Genomic DNA, 18986 nt, shown 5'->3' with positions numbered 1-18986 from the left:
CAGGATATCGTCCATTTAAATGAACGCGATCCTGAAGTCCCGGCCTACCATGTCAATTAGTCTTTGGAAGGTCTGAGCTGTATTCTTGAGCCCGAAAGGCTCAAAGGGAGTGATGACCGCGGTTTTTGGGATGTCGTCGGTTGGACCGGTATTTGATGATAGCCCTGGATGAGGTCAATCTTTGAAAATATTTGTACCCACCTGTAGGTTCGCGATGAAATCCTGTATATGTGGTACAGGATATCTATCCAGTGTGGTGGCTTCATTGAGAAGGCGGTAGTCTCCACATGGCCTCCACCCTTTCACTGCTTTTGGTTCCATGTGCAGGGGGGAAGCCCAGATACTTTCGGAACACTGCACTATCCCTAGTTTCTCCATCTTTTTGAATTCTGCTTTCGCGAGGTTGAGTTTCTCGGGGTGGGGGGGAGAGGGGCAGCGCGCCCTGGAATGCGGTGGGGGCCTTCTGTCAGGATGTGGTGCCGCACACCGTGCTTGAACTTGGCTGAGGTAAACTGGGTGTCACAATGGAAGGGAATACAGCCAGGGTGCAAGTGAACTCGTTGTTAGACACCATGACAGAGTTGAGATGGGGATGGGGTGGCCAGTTATTTGGCTTCACTCAGGGAGAAAGCCTGAAAAGTCCTGGCGTGCACCAAATGCCTCCCTTTGAGGTCCACTAGCAGGTTGTCTGCCCCCATTACCAGTTGTGCACCACCACCAGTGTAAAAGTCCACGTGAACTAGCTGTTGCCAAAGCAAAGTGGGATGGTGCAGGTGCTGAAGGTCCTTATACTGCTACTGTTCGCCGCCCTCAGGTCCAGGCTCGGTTTCCCATTCCAGGTGTCATAGGCTTAGGGGATAAGAACTCTGATCTCAGCACCTGAGTAGACCAGGAAATGCTATCCTGAGAGGAGGAGATTGTCTCATTGGCCAACCGCTGTAGTCACTAGCGATGCACAGCTGGCATTCACTGCATGTGTGGCCTAGTAACGTGTTCTACCACGATGCTGCTGTCCCTTTTCGCTCTCCAGAGCATGTCCGCCCGAGCGGTGACTTTCCTAAGGTCGCTGAAGTTCTCATCGGCGAGCAGCAGCCGGATATCCTCGGGCAGCTGTTCCAGATAAAACCGGCTTAAAAAGCAGGCAAGGCTCATGCCCCTCGGCCAAGGCCAACATGTCACTCATGAGGACGGACGGGACCCTGGCCCCCAGGCCATCCATGTGCAACCGTCGAGTGGTGTGCTCGCACCATAGAGCCCGAAAGTTCGAGTTTAAAGCTCTGTGAGGGCATCGTATTTGCCTTGTTCTGGAGGATGCCACAGGAAATCAATGGCTCTTGCTGCTGTGTTCTGGTCAGTGTCGGCGGAGATCTGTCGGGACTGGAACTGGGCTTCAGTCTGTTCGAACCACACCAGTGGCTGTGCTGTCCAGAATGTTGGCAGCTTCAAGTAAACTGTGTGTAGGGTTGACTGGTCAGTCATCTTCAGGTCCAAGTGCCATTTGGACTGATCAGTGTGTAACAGATTATATTATATTTTATATTATATATAAATATGTTTTTAAAAGAGATAGATTGTGGGGGGGTTTAGTGTAAGTCACCACAAACAGAGTAACACATCACATCTCATTTGAAATGCAAGAGCTTGGCTGAAGCCAGTCGTGCAGGCACCAATGGTTTTGCAAAAGATAATGGGTCTGCTTTGGAAGAAATTTTCAAAAGCAGGTGCAAATAAACTGTCCAGGCTCAAATTGCTGATAAAGATCTTTCAAGGATTGAGATGGCCCTACAAGATGTTCTGGTTTTTACAAGCAGAGAAAGAGGGAAAGACCAAACAGGATTTCTCTTTGGGAGAGAAAGGGAGAGAGTTCAGCAATAGTAGCTGGGACTGCAACATGGCAAACTGGCAAACCTGTTGAAGACCCCATTTTGACAACAGGTTGTGAGTTCTGAGTTCAGCCTGTTGAAAACCCTTGTGGTCCTTCCAAGAGGAAATGCCTGGCTAGAGTGTTTCACCTGAAATAAGGGAAACAAGAGGAATTCTGTGGTGACCTGGAAGAAGATGTTATCATTTGGAGAACCCATGATGGGGCAAGTTTCTTTGGAAAGACACTGAAGTTCTGATCATGGGAAATCAGTTTGAGTGCGTCCATCGAGCAACAAATATCTTGCTAAAACCAACAAGAACTTTCCCGAGCAGCAACCATTTAACTTTAAGCACCAGAGCCTTGTGAAAATTCATAAAAGTTAAATTCTGTGCATAGTATAAGAATTGCCTGATACCGGTGAACTTGGAGGAGTGAGAAGTGAATGATTGGACTGTGAATCAAAGAACTTTCCTGAACATATACACAGTACATACACGTGTGCTTAGAATTAGAAGGAGGTTAAGTTAATAGTAATAAGTTAAAGTTTGATCCTTTTTTTATATTTAAAGAAAATTTAAAGCAACTTTTGTTTAAGTAACCATTTGTCTTGGTGAATTTCTATTGCTGCTAGGTTTTGGGGTCCTCTGGACTCGTCACCAATGTAACGGGCGCTACAGCAGAGAATGGGAGAATGACTAGTTCAAGACTGTTTTATTGAATGCTCTTCACCTGCTTATATAGGCCCAGTTTTCCACCACTGGGCCTGGTTTTCCTGCCATTGTCAGCAGAAGTGATGTCAACGGCATTCCAACCGCTGATTGGTTGGCATTCCCGCCGCACTGGCAGTCAGCTGGGGAGAAAGGCCTTGCAAGATCTCCGCATTCGTCCACCATTTTTGTGACTAAGACAAGGCCTCATGAAAATAAGGAACAGAAATGTTCTTTATTTTCTTCACCGCCCTATAGGCCTGGAAAGTGAGATGGTGACAGGTCACAGGGTTGAAGACTGTGCAACCATGTGAAATCCAATTTCTAGACAATGTCTGCTCTTTTGCAATGGTGGCTACCGGTCATATGTGATTCATTGGTAGAAAAATGCTTTTAGGGAACTTGGGGTCATCTGTTCTTCCCGTCAATTGGATTTTTTTTCTTTAAAAACCCCATGGAGGAGTCAAGCCCTGTCATTCGAACAAGCCCAATTTCAATGATTAATTCACTCTCAAATTTCAATGCCCAGCCAATACCCTTTCTCATGGACTATTGTGGTGACTTGTGCCTTGTTACTGTGTTACTCCCTGAAGCAAAGCTGACAGTGGGGTCAGGGAGCAGTTCGTGGCCTCATCCTTGGGGGAGGATGGGGAGATGGGAGGTTCGTGGGTCATAGTCGAGTAAGTAGAACTCTGGAAAGGTGAGGGCAGGAAAGGTTGAGTCAACAGTGATACGAGAGCTGGAAATCCATGCAGCAAAAATATGTTATTTTTCACTAGTGACATACGTAAAAAGCTTTCAACTCCAGCAACAGCGAGGAGGTACATTTCCCTTCATACAGAGATGAAAGCTTAGAAAGTGGATCTATTAACACGTGTATAGTGTACAAAAGTGCACCAGGACTACTGTAAATTAGCCATCTATTTTATTGTCTTTTTTAATCCAATTAAGCTTAGTATTCTAGCATTTTCGCAAATAGCTAATTGGGTGCAGCAAGTATGAATTTTGGTGCTGAAGTACATTGTACAGAGTGTATGACAATAAACTCATCAAACATAACCACACTTCATGAATAGAATTGTTGCTGTTTCATTTATAATATTTTCATATCATTTGTAATATTAAAGCAAAATAAGTTGTGAGAAAAAGCTATGTCCTAGGAAATACTTTTTACACCATAATTGAGAAAATCAGAGATGATAAACGTAACCATTTCATAATGAATTTTACTTTGAATGTGAATCCAGGGGTATGAGCGACAATGGAAAGTATAATAAGTGTTGATAAGAAATATATTTACTTTCTATCAAGTATTCTAAATGCTTGTTTGGGGTTTGGTACTTGGCAAATTTCAGTAATATATGGGAGAGTCAGGTAGTTTGCCCTGGAATTTTTTTTTAAAACTGAGAACGATTCATCGTCTACATGTCAGCTAAAAGCTGCTTGCAAGGTTGCTACATCACTGTTGTTTGAATGATCTCCCAACAGATCGATGCTAATTTGTAAGGACCATATGGTAATGCTATATTATGGTATGACAGTGATCATGTTACATCCACTGCATTATGTGGATGTGAAAGGGTTAATTGTTTCCTCAGGAAAGGACTCTGTACACAAAGAAAGGTCAGCCTGGGCCGGAGAACAAGATTGGAGCTGAAGGTCAGGGGCAGCAACAGTAGCAAAGGTCTAGCACGGTGGAAGCTAACTGACAGCCCAGACTTGGCTTCCTGTTGACCTGCCTCTGTCCTGAAGGATGTGCTGGGTCATGGTCAGGTGCAATCTGAACCCCATGCTTCCTGTTGTGATGGTAGTCAGCACCACTCTCCCACCCCTCCCCAGCTCACTTCAACTCCCAACAATCCATATCAGTAATACAAGCTACATTGGATGGCTGGATACTCAGAATCCTCTGCTCTCAGCAGTAAAGCGGATCCAATTGATTTTTCAGCGAAGTGCTCCACCATCATTGCAATGTCCATTTTTATTAAGCGTGCAGCGTACTTACTGAGAATGTGTGTACCAGGAATATAACATTATCACTAATTCTCTTTTACCACGAGCTGTGCCTGTAAGAGTGAATCAATTCCAGTGAAGCAAACACCCTGATAGAAATTAATACTTCCACTGAGTAACTTTAAAGCATAAATTCTAAACCAGTCTGCGTCATAGCCATTCTTGTTAACCAAATCACATGAGCAATAATTTCTTATTGAAGAAATGCTTAGCGCCAAGTTACACGTTTCTCTCTGTTATTGGCTAAAATAGTAGACGTCTTTCAAGGCCTTTATTAACCTGTCCTTGCTGCCGCCAGTTGAAGGAACTATTTGGACCCCCCCCCCCCACCCCGATTTAATGCTCACGCAATATCTGAATCTCTTTTATAAGTGTGATTCATGGGAATCCAGAAAGTAAAATAAATTAGCTTTAGACTCTTTACAGATCTAGGAAGAACGAATAAATCAAAGCAGTTTTTTTTTTAATTTTAAAATGTTAACGATACAGCATGAGGGAAGGAACTTCCGGCCCATGAAACCTGTGCTGCCCGATGACATCCAATTAACCTCCCAACATCTTAGAGAGCGGGAGGAAACCGGAGGACCTGGGGAAAACCCATGGAGATCATGGGAAGAATGCACAAACTCCTTACAGACAGTGTCAGATTCGTACCCAATTCACTGGCGTTGTAATACCATTGCGCTAACTTGCTACATTAACTGTTCTGCCCTTGAAGTGAAGTGCTCTGCCTTGAGTTGCAGGAAGGAGAGAAATTAAGGAACAGTTTGGAAGATGGTGGGGAAAGTCTCGAGCAGTGGAAGGAACTCATCTTTCATTTTTCGGCCTTGCCCCATAAAAATATCTGCAACTTTGGAGATATAATGATGCTATTCAAATAATGAAAAATGTTGGTAGAATGGATAGTTGCTTCCACAAATAGGGGGCTTGAAATAATTTTCCAACCAATCTTTGGGCTGGATTGAGCTCCTGCTGAGGGGACTTGTTCAGCTGGGATCATGACTCATCCAGCCTTTGCTGTAGGATGAGTATTGACTTGTGCACTGGTGGACTGCAATGCAAAGTTTAAGAATGAGCTTATGCATCTTGAGTTGCTTCTTGCTCTTGCAATGTGAGACAATTTGCTACTGAGTTCAGTGGTGGTTCTGCAACATAATGAGTTGAGGGGCCAGTTGCCCTTCACAACTGGTGCTTTCAATTTACTCCAACCATGGCTCTCACATAAGTGTTAACCCATTTGACTGGGCTTTACATATTTACAAAAGTCAGTTTGACTAATGTTCTACTTCCTTTTGCTTTGTTGGATGGTCACTTTTTTAATTGGGTAAAGTGTTATTAACTGCAATGAAATTCTGATAATATGCTAACTTCCCATTTAGAAACATCAATGGCTTGGCATCTGATTCTGAGATTCCACTAGGACTCTGGGCCCCCAGTTCTCACTCTCCCAAACTTGCAATTTCTTGAAATGCACTCTTTATATTTCAGATTTCCACCGCGAGCAAGGCTCTATTGAATTAATTCTAAAAAGTTTCATTAAATCAATTTTCGTAAGTACTTCAGGAAGAATAAAACCACTTGTGTTCCCAACTCTTTATTACTGAATTACCTCAGCATTTGTTTCCAGTCGTAAGTTTACCCTAAATTTCACCCTGTGGATTAAGATGAATCACTAACACAGGGACAAGGTCGCCTTTCCTCGTGTAATGCACCACCATCTGAATAAACAAGTGTCAACTCACACAGAACATGACACCCTGCAATTCTCTTTCACTCCTGTTGAACAGTAGTTCTTGTCGAAGAATAACATTTTGCACTAATTCACTTGATGAATTCCCTTTTAACTACTTCTTTGCTGGTGCAGAATGTTGCCCTACACTAGGCACCTGTTTTGACCATACTGGACAACAATTTTGTTTTCAAAGATTTGCTTCCAGAAACAAAATTGGGGATTATGTTAGACAAATTCAAGCTGAACACAAAGACAATTTCATCAATGCTGGCTTCATCATGTAGGAAGTTGGAGAAGTGTTAAATTAACTCTTATTGAATTTAGCAGGTTTAATCACATAATAATACTGACACATTGCGTTAGTCCAACTGATCTAAAAAGCTTTTGCCGGTGGTTTTCGTTTGTTCTCAACCTCTGATACCTCTCATGTCAATGTCCAACAATAGTCGGCCAGCACTGATGGATTCCAATTGCCCGCTTTTCCATGGTTGCAATGTCCTGGCAAAACCTTTCACCATGTTCGGCCAGGAAGAAGTCCAAGTGCAAATACAGAAAATTAATTTTCAATGGAATGTTGCACTTTATGGTTTTTTTATGCAGAAAGTAGACTTAAAATATGATAGGAAATCACAAACAAACCCAATTAAATCTAAAAAATGGTGCATGATAGGAAATTTCAAGGTGATTTTCATGATCAACAGCCCGAAATCCATAAAATACACCCCAAAGTGCTCAGGAATCCAATGTTGTTTGTGACACAATGACTTGGAATTGATGGATCTGCTGCTTCACAGCTCCAGTGATCTGAGTTTGATTCTGCTGTCTGACAAGAAGTTCCAAATTCTCCCTGTGTACCAAGCAGATCTCTGGTCTCCATCTGCATTCCAAAGACATGCTCATTGCTTGGTTAAATGGCAGCTGTAAATTGCAACAAATGTGTGGATAAGTGGTAAAATTTAGGAGGAGTTGAGGGTAGTTGATAGAAATGTAGGGAAGATAAAATGGGATCTGAGGTGGATCAGTGGGTGCTCAAGAGTAATCAACTCAATTCAAGTTTATTGTTATCTGATCGTATAGGTTCAACCCAATGAATCAGTGATCTCCGGTCCTTAGTGCAAAGCAGACAGATTAAACAACCAGACATAAGACACATACATACAATAATACATATGTAGGACAAGAATTTCATCTGTACAAATAAATAATAAAATTTGTTTTGTAAATATGAGAGTCTCAGATGGTCAGTGTGAGCAGTTCCTTTGGTCGTTCATCGTTCCCACTGCCTATGGAAAGAAGATGTTCGTCAGCCTGGTGGGTGCTGGCTCTGATCCTCCTGGATCTCTTCTCTAACCAGAGCAGCTGAAAGATGCTACATGCAGGATGGAAGGGGTTCTTAATGATTTTGTGCTTCTTCTTCAGACAATGATCCAATGGAGGGGAGAGGGTGGTGGTTGGAGGGAGACTCCAGTGATCCTCTCTGCCCCTCATGGTCCTGTGGATTGGCTCCCGATCCATTTCTCTGCACTACACTGTGATGCACCTGGTCAGATTGTTCTCATTAGAGCTCCTGTAGAAGGTTGACATGATGGTGACCGGTAGCCTTGCTTGCTTCAGTCTTATCAGGAAGTGCAGTTGCCGTTGCGCCTTCCTGAAAAGTGAGGAGATGTTGTATGTCTTCGATAGATCACTAGTCAAGTGGACACTCTTCACTCTCTCCACTACAGAGTTATTGATGTGTAGAGGAGGGTGGTCATTACTGGTCCTCCTGATGTCCACAATCATCTTCTTCACCTTGTCCATGTTGCGACTAAAGAAATTACTCTCAGCATGTTTTGAAGGGCCAAAGGAACTATTTCTATGCTGTGTGACAAAAGAGTCATAGGACATGGAACAGGCCCTTTAGCCCAACTTGTCCATGCTGATCAAGCTGGCATTCTGGGCTAATCCCACTTGTCTGCATTGAGCCCATATCCTTCTAAACCCTTCCTCCCCTGAATGCCTTTTGAAAATTGTAATTGCAGGTATTTCAGTAGCTTCCTTGGGCATCTTGTTCCAGATACAGACCACTCTCTGAGTGATAAAAACTTACCCTTCAGGTCCCTCTTCACTCTTTCCACTCTCACTTTCAGCCAACATCCTCTGGATCTAGAATCTCGTTTCCTGGTAAAAGAAATTGACTGCAAGCATTCTCTTTCTCCACGCCCCTCATGATTTTAGAGACCTCAATAAGGTCACCCCCTCAGCCTGGAGCACAGAAGGGCTCAGCCTGAAACATCAATAATATATCTTTACCTCCTATGGACTCTACGAGACCAGCTGAGCTCCTTCCACCATTTCCGTGTGTTTTTGCTACAATCACAGCACCTGCAGACTTTCACTCCAGGAAATATAGACCCAGGGTCTCCTTCATCTCCCTATAAACCAATCCCTCCAGTCCCTGCAACATCCTGGTAAATCTCTTCAGCACTCTTTCCAACTTATTGACATTTGGAATAATTCGACTGCCAAGATGCCAGTAGGCTGATGCCACACTTTCCCTTGACAAACCTTGAACAGGGTGAGTAGGTACAGTCTGGAGAACCTTGAGTGGAAATCAGAATGCTGATCAATGTTGCTTAAATATAAACAAAAAAAGTACTGCAGATGCTGGGCACTTGAAATAAAATCAAAGAATTGCTGACAAGGCGAGGGTTAGGGCAGCATGGCCTGCTGAGTGGTTAGCATCATGGTATTACAGTGTCAGTGACCCAGGTTCAAATCCACCGCTCTCTGTGAAGCGTTTGTACGTTATCTGTGCGTCTGCGTGGTGTTTCCCTGGCTACTCCGGTTTTTTTTCCTACCCTTCAAAAACGTATGGGAGTTGAGGGTTAAATAGGTGTATTTGGGCAGGCACGGGCTCATGGGCCCAAAGGGCTTATCACCATGCTGTATGTCTAAATTTAAAAAAAACACAGCTGATCAGACACATCTACAGAGAGTTAACTTTTAAAATCTTTGATCTGAACTGATGTACCAGCATCAAGCCAAAACATTAATTCTGTTTGTCTTTCTACACATGCAGGTTAACAATCTCGAGTACTGATGATTGGCACATGAGATATACTCAAGGAGGGAGCGCACTAAAACAATCAAGGTATCTCTGAAGAGATAACCCAGCAAAAGTCACTGCTATCTTCGCATCAACATGGGAAAATTGGATGAAATATAGAGTGACTTGTACAACTCAATATTTCAGCTGCATGCTGAAATAATAAGTTTCACAACGGATAGGGAACCCAATGGGTTTTATAATTAGAGACATGGGTCAAGAGATAGCCCCGTAATGGAGAAATAAGTTATTCTAAAGTTATTTGTAAAAGTCACATGAAGAGCAAGAATTTCAATTGTGAAGTTCACAGAAAAGTGTTGCTGGGGTACCCTGGGTAACACTGGGCTGACACAAACATTGTTCATGTCAGCAAGGCATTCCCTATTGAAGTCTTGCAAGCTTTTTGCAGTGTGTCAGCATGTCGCTCAGCTGGTGCATTCTTTGCAAGCATCTCTTAAAGGTACAAACCACTGTGCAGGCAACACTTCTCCTGAAGGTGAGAATGGATGGTGGCTTCAGCTCTGGCGTAGGGAGCAGAAAGTGGGACCTGATGAGGCTGGTGCAGAATCGCCGGCCTGACGGTGCAGGTTATTTGTTCAAGGGGACGACAGAGGCGTTCCTGCGTTACTGCCTGGAACTCTCACCGTGTGTTGGCCCCAGAGATCTCTGTGAGATTTAAACAAATACTTGCGCCCCTTCACCCACTTGTGCGGCTTGACGGAAAAGTAAATGAGCCTCCTCTCCTGGATGCGGAGGTTGGTTGGCTTCTCTCATACAGTTGTGCACAGCGAAATGTGAGAAGTGGCAGAGGTCAACCATAGCCACAGCAGCCTGCAAGGATCCTGAGGCCAGGAAGACGAGAATGACTGTGACCCTGACCTCAGTGGGCAAAGAAGTCAAGGCTAGCATATGTGAAGCTGTATTTGAGGTCATAGGACGTCACAGTCAGTGAAAGCAAAGCAATGCTGCTTGAATGTTTTAGGGGAATAGGAATGAGAAACCACTGGCTCCTTATGAGCCAGTAAGTATTGTCAGGTTGAAAATGCACTTCTAGTGAGCTTGGTGTGCTTACTTGGTGCTTGGTGCTTATTTGTGCTTACAACTTGGTGCTTCCTTGTGCAACTTGATGCTTACCTGTAATTATTTGGTGTGCTTACAACTGTTGAGGAAATTCGATGGAATACAAACATTCGGAAGAATGCGGTAAGGAGACCCATTTCCTGATGGGCACCAACAAGGAACATGGAAATGTTCACAAAATTGTTCCATTCTGGGCTAACCAGGTTTTCACCAGCACCCTTTTTGCATAGTGGCCTGAACAAATTTCTAACCAATTGGACAAAAACCAGGGTGGTTATGTTGAACCGTTAAGAACAGCTCGGGTAAGGCCACAACCAAGCATTCTATTTCAATTCCAGGCACTGGACGTTGGAAAGGATAGGAGAGATTCTGGAGAAGGAGAAGAAGATTCAGGAAAAGAAGGATGATTCTACGCACTGGTTTCACATACTGGATTCGATCAGAGATGCTGAGGTTACTGTCCTTGAAACCAAAAAAAAGATTGAGACATTTACAAGTTGGACAAAATCATAATGCTCACACATAAGTGTGAGTTGAATGAAGTTGTTTCTCATTACTAAATAGATGAAAGATCAAGAAATCAAGCCTTAAGGGGTTTCTCAAAGGGTTGATTCTGATCTGGAAACTTTATTTCCGTTCATTCCTCACTTTTTCTCTTTCTTTCTTTACAAGATGGCACTGAGCAAGGTGATTCTTGAAGTGGCATACAAAAGAACACCTTTCATTAAGCCAATTTGGCCCATCGAGCTTGCTAAACTGTACAATAGGCTCATGGATGATCTCACATGGACTCAGCTCCATCTATCTGCCTTTTCTTCATTATCCTTCATTCCTCTACAATACAAAAATACGTCTGAGGCTTAAATATATTGAATGAGGTGGCCTCCACTTTTCCTTGGGCAGAGAATTCCACAATTCACTACTCTCCAGGAGGATCAGTTGCTTCTCAACCCTATGCAACATCTAGTCCCCCGAACCTTACCAGTGGAAACAATATTTCGGCCTCTATCATGTTCCTTTCATCATTTTATATGTTTCCATAAGCTCCCATCTTATCTTTCTGAATTCCAGTAAGTTCAGTTTCAGAAACTCAATCCCTCCTCCTGGACTAGCCCCTTCATCTCTGGAATTAACCTGATGAACATTTTCTGTGTCACATCCAAACCTAATTTAACCTTACACAAAGTTCAAAGTTCAGATTTATTGTCACATTACATACATGAGAACCCTGAGATTCCTTTTCCTGTGGGTGAGGCAGAATTATGGTTGCACAATAAACTGTACTCAAGAATATACATATACATGCAAACAGATAAAGAAATGTAAACAAACTGACTGTAATATAAAAAAAATCTGATTGAGTTTGTTGTTGAGGTAGAGGGGTAGCAACTGTTCCTGAACTTGGTTAGGTGACTCTTGTGACACCTAGACCTCTTCCCTGATGGTAGCAGTGAGAACAGAGGGTGTACAGGGTAATGTAGATCCTTGATGATTACTACTGCTCTCCAATGGCAGCGTTCCCTGTAAAAGTTCTCGATGGTGGGGAGGGTTTACCTTTGATGTCCTGGGCTGTGTCCACTTCCTTTTGCTGGGATTTCTGCTCAGGGGTATTGGTGTCCCTATGCCAGATGTAGCCAGTCAGCACACTTTCCACCACACATCTGTACTGGAATGAGAGTTGATTACCAGGCAATTGATGCTGAACAATGCCCATTACCTATAATGCAGGATTTAAATGCATTGTTGACAGAAGCCAAAGTTTTCACCAAACTAATTTGCCACATGCATTTGCTCAGATGATTACTGATGGAGAATGTTAACCATATTTGGCAATTAATAGACATAGTGAAAATGCTCAAAAACACGAAGATGTGAAATCATCACTGAAGATTTTTCAAGCAAGTTTAGACAAGAAATCACAGTGCAATACAACCTCTCTGTGCAATACTAAAAGCCACGAGTGTTAAAGAAGAAAACCTTTGAATATTAGACATGCTCATGTAGCTAAATATTGTAATTAAAATAAATAACTCAAAAGAAGCAAGCATGCCTTCTTACAGTTTATCTCGCACTAAAAGTGGAGCCAAATGGATTACAATCAGACAGGAAAAATATGTGAAACCAATTATGAGGACAAGATAATATGCAAATATCATTGGACAATGAAGATCTTGTTTCCTGAACACCTTGGGGTGTATTTTATGGATTTGGGGCTTAAAATCACCTTAAAACTTTCCTATCACATACTGATTTTTAGATATAACCTATTTTTGTGATTTCCTGTCACATTTTAAGTCTTCTTCAAGCAGACAAAACCATGACATGCAACATGTCAGTGAAAATTCATTTCGTGCATTCGCACTTGGACTTGTTCCCTGCTGATCTTGGTGCCATCTATGACGAACGTGGTGAAAGGTTGCACCAGGGCATTGCGACCATGGAAAAGCGACATCAGGCAACTGAAATCCATCAATGCTGGTCGACTACTGTCGGACACTTTCACAAGAGACATTGGATGTTGAAGTACAAATGAAAATTAGTAGCAAAACATTTTTATGTCAGTTGAACTAACGCAATGTGTCAGCTTCATTATGAGATTAAAGATGCTCATTTTAACATTTGTTCCAAGTTCTTATGTGGTACAGCAAATCTGAAATTATCTCTGTGTTCACCTTCAAGTTCTCTATCATAATCCCCAATTTTGTTTCAGGAAACAAATCTTCTGAAAAAAAAATTGTTGTCCAATACATTTAGGACTGCACAACTAAGTTAACAGAGTCATCTTCATAGAACCGGAAATGAGCAGCAAGATCTGAGCTTGCTTGAACCAAATCTACAGTGGAGAACCTGGAATTCTGCACATAATCTCACTTAATTCAAATGGAGATATCTTGGAGGATAACAGAGTTACATGATCTTGAGAAAATGAACTCGTAGAGATGTGGGAAAAAGTGACCCCAGATTCGATTGAATTGAGACAGGCAGGGAACATTCCTCAAGACATGGAGTGGATGCGCAGATTGAGAAGAAAGATACATTTGCAAATAATTTAAGGACATGAGTTATTTTATTCTTTCAAAAAGGGGAAGACAGCATGGCTTTTGTGAACCTAGAATATGCATAGATGCACACCTGTGGAGTACCATTAGATGCATTTTTCAGCCATTCTCAATGTGTGTTCCTGGCATACATGCCATTAGAATAAAAAACTATGTACAGATTGCAGGTCAAATAATCCACATCTTTGGCTCTAAACTATATGGGGGTGGGCTGAGATTATCAGAGGCACTTTATGAAGCACGCATTTTCACACAAGGTCTAAGAAACATGAGTTGCACCGACTGATAGCACCACCTTTGAGTTTTTTTTTCTGATATAGATTTGCATGTAGCCTCATAGAGTAGTGATAAGCAGAAGGATTTGATAGCTGCTCTCCAAAGCTTCTTTAATCCATGGCAATAAGTTTTCAAAATATTACTGCTCTCAAGCCTGAAGATTGCCATCTTTCCAAGTTTAGCTGAGGACATGCCACCATCACATCCTTAAGACTGCAGTCAGAAATCAGCTGACTGCTTAAAATACATTTCACAGATACGAGGGTTGAGTCATGGAGGAAATGTTTTCAAAATAAATGATAACAGCAAAGGAGAAAATCCGCTACCTCTCCAGTAGTTCCAGAAGAGTGGTGAAATTAACAATTACCATTGCTCCAAAGGAAATGAACGTAGACAGGCTTTAGTCAACTCTAAGTAGCTTTATGCTGAATGCTTGTCAGGTTAAAAACACTCTGTGTACTGTGTGTGTGTGTGTGTGTGTGTGTGTGTGTGTGTGTGTGTGTGTGTGTGTGTGTGTGTGTGTGTGTGTGTGTGTGTGTGTGTGTGTGTGTGTGTGCGCACTATCAGAGAGAAGCAAACACACAAAACATAAAGTCTGTTCAACAGGCTTTATTCAACATAAACTTCCACAGAGCCTGCTGTGAGATTGAGCTCCTGTGAGCTCTGAGAGTGTCTTCGAAGGGCCAGCTCTGGCTTATATCCCGAGGGTGATTGACACCGACTGGGTGGGGCTTGGTCCAGTCGGGTAGGCTGATTGACAGCCGGCCAGGTGTTGTCTTGCCTCCGTGCTCTTCTGCAGGTACTGAGGTTTCCCCCTGCAGTAGGCCAGTGGTGTACCACCACAGTGTGTGTGTGTGTGTGTGTGTGTGTGTGTGTGTGTGTGTGTGTGTGTGTGTGTGTGTGTGTGTGTGTGTGTGTGTGTGTGTGTGTGTGTGTGTGTTTTATTTTAAATGGGAGGCGTTTTACCCAGGGGATTTTTTTTGTTTTTCGCACAGTGTCGCCAAATATTCAACTATCTGATAAGGCCTCAGAACCTGTCAACGAGCGCACAATATTGGATTACATTCATTGAAATCTTCTCAGGATCATTTATTTTCTTTTTATTAATAATTCTTTTAAAATCACTCCAAATGTTTGCAACTGTTTCCAAATCTCCCTGCTGCTTAAATGCTACTCATGGATCCGTCTGCCATACAGAACAATGGAGGTGGAGATTCTAGGGGTGTATTGAACGTCGTACGACCAGTCGGTTTCTGCGGCTACAGAGGATCTATGGGCGGCAACTGAGAAACAGAGACTGGGGTCGAACCATATCCTGTCTATTATGTTAATCACTTTTTAACGAGGCTTCGTCGGCAGAGAAATACAAGCGGGTTCTTGCCTCAGATCAATGACACCCCAGTTATTGTTGGAACGTCTTTTTCATGTCAAACTGGAGTTATCAACAGAGGGTTAAAGCTAATGATGTACAAGTGGGGATCAGGTCAGTGCAAGAGGGAAACTTAGAAGGAATGATGCTCAACTCATTGTCCAAATTGAGGTTGTGGAGTAAACCTCAGGATCAAATTCCTAAACTAAGCAGCAATTTAATGTGGATTCAGCCAAGACCGATAGAAATTTGAGGAGGATGTTCAGCCCCGTGTGCCTGTTCTATCAGTGCCTGTTTTATCTCAGTGCCACTTTCCTGCACTAATCCCGTTCTTTCAAATCTAAAAACCTATTGATCTCTGCCTTGGGCTCTTGGGTTCTTAGCAACAGAACCCAAGCTAGAGAATTCCCATGATTCACTGATCTCTGGGCAATGAAATATCATCCCACTTCTGTCCTGAGCGGGTGGTCATTTTCTGTGACCTCTTGGTTTGAGGTATCCTGGCCAGGGGAAACCTCGTCTACCCTTTCAGCTATATTAAATTCACATGAATACAAATCAGGAATAGGGAGAGGTCCCTGAAATCTGCTCAGGCATTTCATAAGACCACAGCTAATTTGATTTTCATCTAAACACTGCATTCCCATCTATCTGTGGTAACCTTTCAACTCTTTGCTTATCAAACACCTATCAACATTAAAAGCATTCAACACCTTTGATTCCATCAGTCATTGAGGAAAAGTTGCAATGACCCCTAAACCCCCATCAGAGAGGTGAAAGATTTCCGGAGATGTTTTTCTTCACAAATGAAATCTGAAAGTTCATCGGACTAATTGGCACCAAGTTCATCTGGCAGATTTGCAATTAATTCAGTCTTGAAATGAACCAAGCCAGCAGGCTTGCTTCTAATCTTTGAACTTGCGAATAAACACTTTAAAAAACTCCAAAGACCCACTGATTGTTTGTGAGAATCTGGTTCTCGAACATCGCTTCACAAATCTCAACAAAATATCAAGCGCCGACTTGAAATCACAAAACTCTTGTCAACAACATTGCCCCTGACGTTTGCCCTGCCCAAACTGTAAAAGAGACACCATTTTATACACTCAGGGTGTATTACCCCAGTTATATACTGGGGTAAATTGTGTGATGGTAGGAAAGATAAGAATAAATGGGAAGTAACAGCAAATTAAAAATAGAACAAGAAGGTAGCATGGTGGCTCGAGAGGTTGAATACTCAATTCCCAACCAGATGGTCCTGCGATTGAATCCCAGGGGCACCTGTCACTCAAACTCTGTTGCCTCACTTGGGTGAGTTTTTGTCAGTTCTCAGCTGGGTCACTTGGTATGGTGCCAGTCGATAACAAGGCATCGTGTCGGAGGAAAAGATGGGTGGAAGGTTGGGGGCAGGGAGGAGGCATGAAATCTGTAAACTGCCATCATGCAGTGCAGCTCGATTTGTATCACTTACCTCTTGCCAGCTGATCATCAGGGGATGGTGGGAATGGCTTATCCCTCTGGCTAAAGGGGAGAAGAGAATCGGGGAAGAGAGTCTGAAGGTAGGGAGGGGTGGGGGGAAAGGAGATCAGCCTTCATTTCAGGTATCTCAGCTGCTCTGAAATGCTGTGCGCAGCTTATGTTGCTGACAAAAGGAATGCACTCTGCAAAAGGCTTGTGACACTAGTTTTTCCATCGATCGATGGTGGTTCCAGCATGGTGTACTCGAGCTTACGACAAAGGATTCATGACACAACTGCCAGGAAATCAATAGGGTGATAGATACTGCACTTGGCAGACCCCATCTACATCACTTTGTTGTGCATTTGTTGTGACATTTATTACCCCAGCAATAAATCCGCCTCTATAAAATAACAAATCGGAGCATCGCAAATTCATTAACCTGGCATTAATTAAGTAAGTGCAAGGAGGAGAAAGAGGAGGAGGAGGAGGACAAATTAAGCTGCATGACAGGGTTAGTAGTGTCTGCTCCCTCCTGCATGAAGTGACGAGAAGTCACTGTCAAGTTCAGTGGCAGTGCAGGCACACGGCTAACTTCACACACCAATGCACTCTCTGACTGAACACCGGCAGGTCGAAGGATAGAGGGACGATGGCCACGTCCCACACTGTGTCCAATCAGCCTGCATGCATCAGTCATTCTTTTATCCCTCCTTTACAGAGTGCAACTCCGGCCTCTCCTCCACCACCAATTTTAATCAACCTCCTCCCTGTGGCTCCCCATCCAAGGACTAAGGCAGTGTGCTGGATGTGTGGCATGAAGCTTGACTTCTATAAGTCAAACAGCATTTGACAGCCCCACACTTTGTTTCTCACCCAACTTATCCCACTCCATCTACGCCAGTGGTTCTCAAACTTTTTTTCCCACTCACATACCACTTTAAGTAATCCCTTACTAACCATAGAGCACCTATGGCATCCTATGGAATTCTTCTCTATCTCTTCCCGACAGGAGCAGCTGAAAGATGCTGTGTGGAGGGTGGAAGGTATCCTCCGTGATTTTGTATGCCCGCTTCAGACAACGATTCAGGAAGGTCAAGGACGATGGCAGGGAAGGAGGCTCCAGTGATCCTCTCTGCCATTCTAATGGTCCTGTGGATTGACCTCTGATCCATTTCTCTGCAGCAACCGTACCACGCTGCAATGCATCTGGCTAGCTCAGTAGAGCTCCCATGGAAAGATGATATAATGGTGGCTGGTAGCCTTGCCTGCTTCAGCCTTCTCTGAGGAAGTACAGTTGCTTTTGCTTCTTCCTGACAAGTGAGGAGATGTCCACAATAGGACACTAGTTCAGTGAACACCATGGAACTTGGTGCTCTTCACTCACACTACCACAGAGATGTTGATGTGTAGTTGTGGGTGGTTGTTCTTGGTTTTCCTGAAGTCTATGATGATCTCCTTCATCTTGAGACTCAGTTTGTTACTTAGGTTGGCATCCTATGCCATAGGTGCTCTGTGGTTACTGAGGGATTACCAAAGGTGGTATGTGAGTGAAAAAGAAAAGGTTGAGAACCACTGATCTACCCCCAAGCAGTGCCAATGGCCCTCTTCCCAATAGCATGACAAATTTCACAACTATGCCTGATATTTTCTACCCTAACACTCCAATGCTGCTATAGTTTGTGATTCTATGCCTGACATTTATTAATGCCTTTATCCCAGTGATTCTCAACCATTTTTTTCCCATTCACACACCACCTTAAGTAATCCCTTACTAACCACAGAGCACCTATGCCATCGGTTGCTAAGGGATTACTTAAGGTGGTGTGTGAATGGGAAAAAAAAATTGAGAACCACTGCCTTATCCACTTCTTCTTCCCACTACATTGTCCCATTCAACCAGAACAGCTGAAACACCAGTTGCTTTCCCTTCTCCTGACTCACTCTCATGCATTCAATCCAGGTGAAGCAATAATTCACTTCCTACTCTATGCACTGGATTCAGTGCTTACAACATGGGCCCTTCTACTGGAGGATGTTATCTGGAGGATTATCGAACAGGTTGGACAGGAAATTATTCTGAACGAAGGATAGATTATCTCCTGGAGGGTCATCTGACCAGGCAGGTCGAAAGTCACTTCCCCATAGGGAGGGGGGGAGGTGGGCACAACAGCAAACAGAGGGAAGGGGGATAGCTCTGTGAATGAAGAGGGAAGTGGGCTGAGAGCCAGAGGAAAGAAATCAAAAGGATGGGAAGAGAGGGAGAATGGGGAGTGGTCTAGCAGAAACTGGAGAAGTTGATGTTAATACTGTCCAGTTGGAGAGTGTCCAGATGGAATG

This window comes from Narcine bancroftii, chromosome 2 (assembly GCF_036971445.1).
Source record: "Narcine bancroftii isolate sNarBan1 chromosome 2, sNarBan1.hap1, whole genome shotgun sequence".
Classification (NCBI taxonomy): domain Eukaryota; kingdom Metazoa; phylum Chordata; class Chondrichthyes; order Torpediniformes; family Narcinidae; genus Narcine; species Narcine bancroftii.
This window is presented reverse-complemented; position numbering follows the sequence as displayed.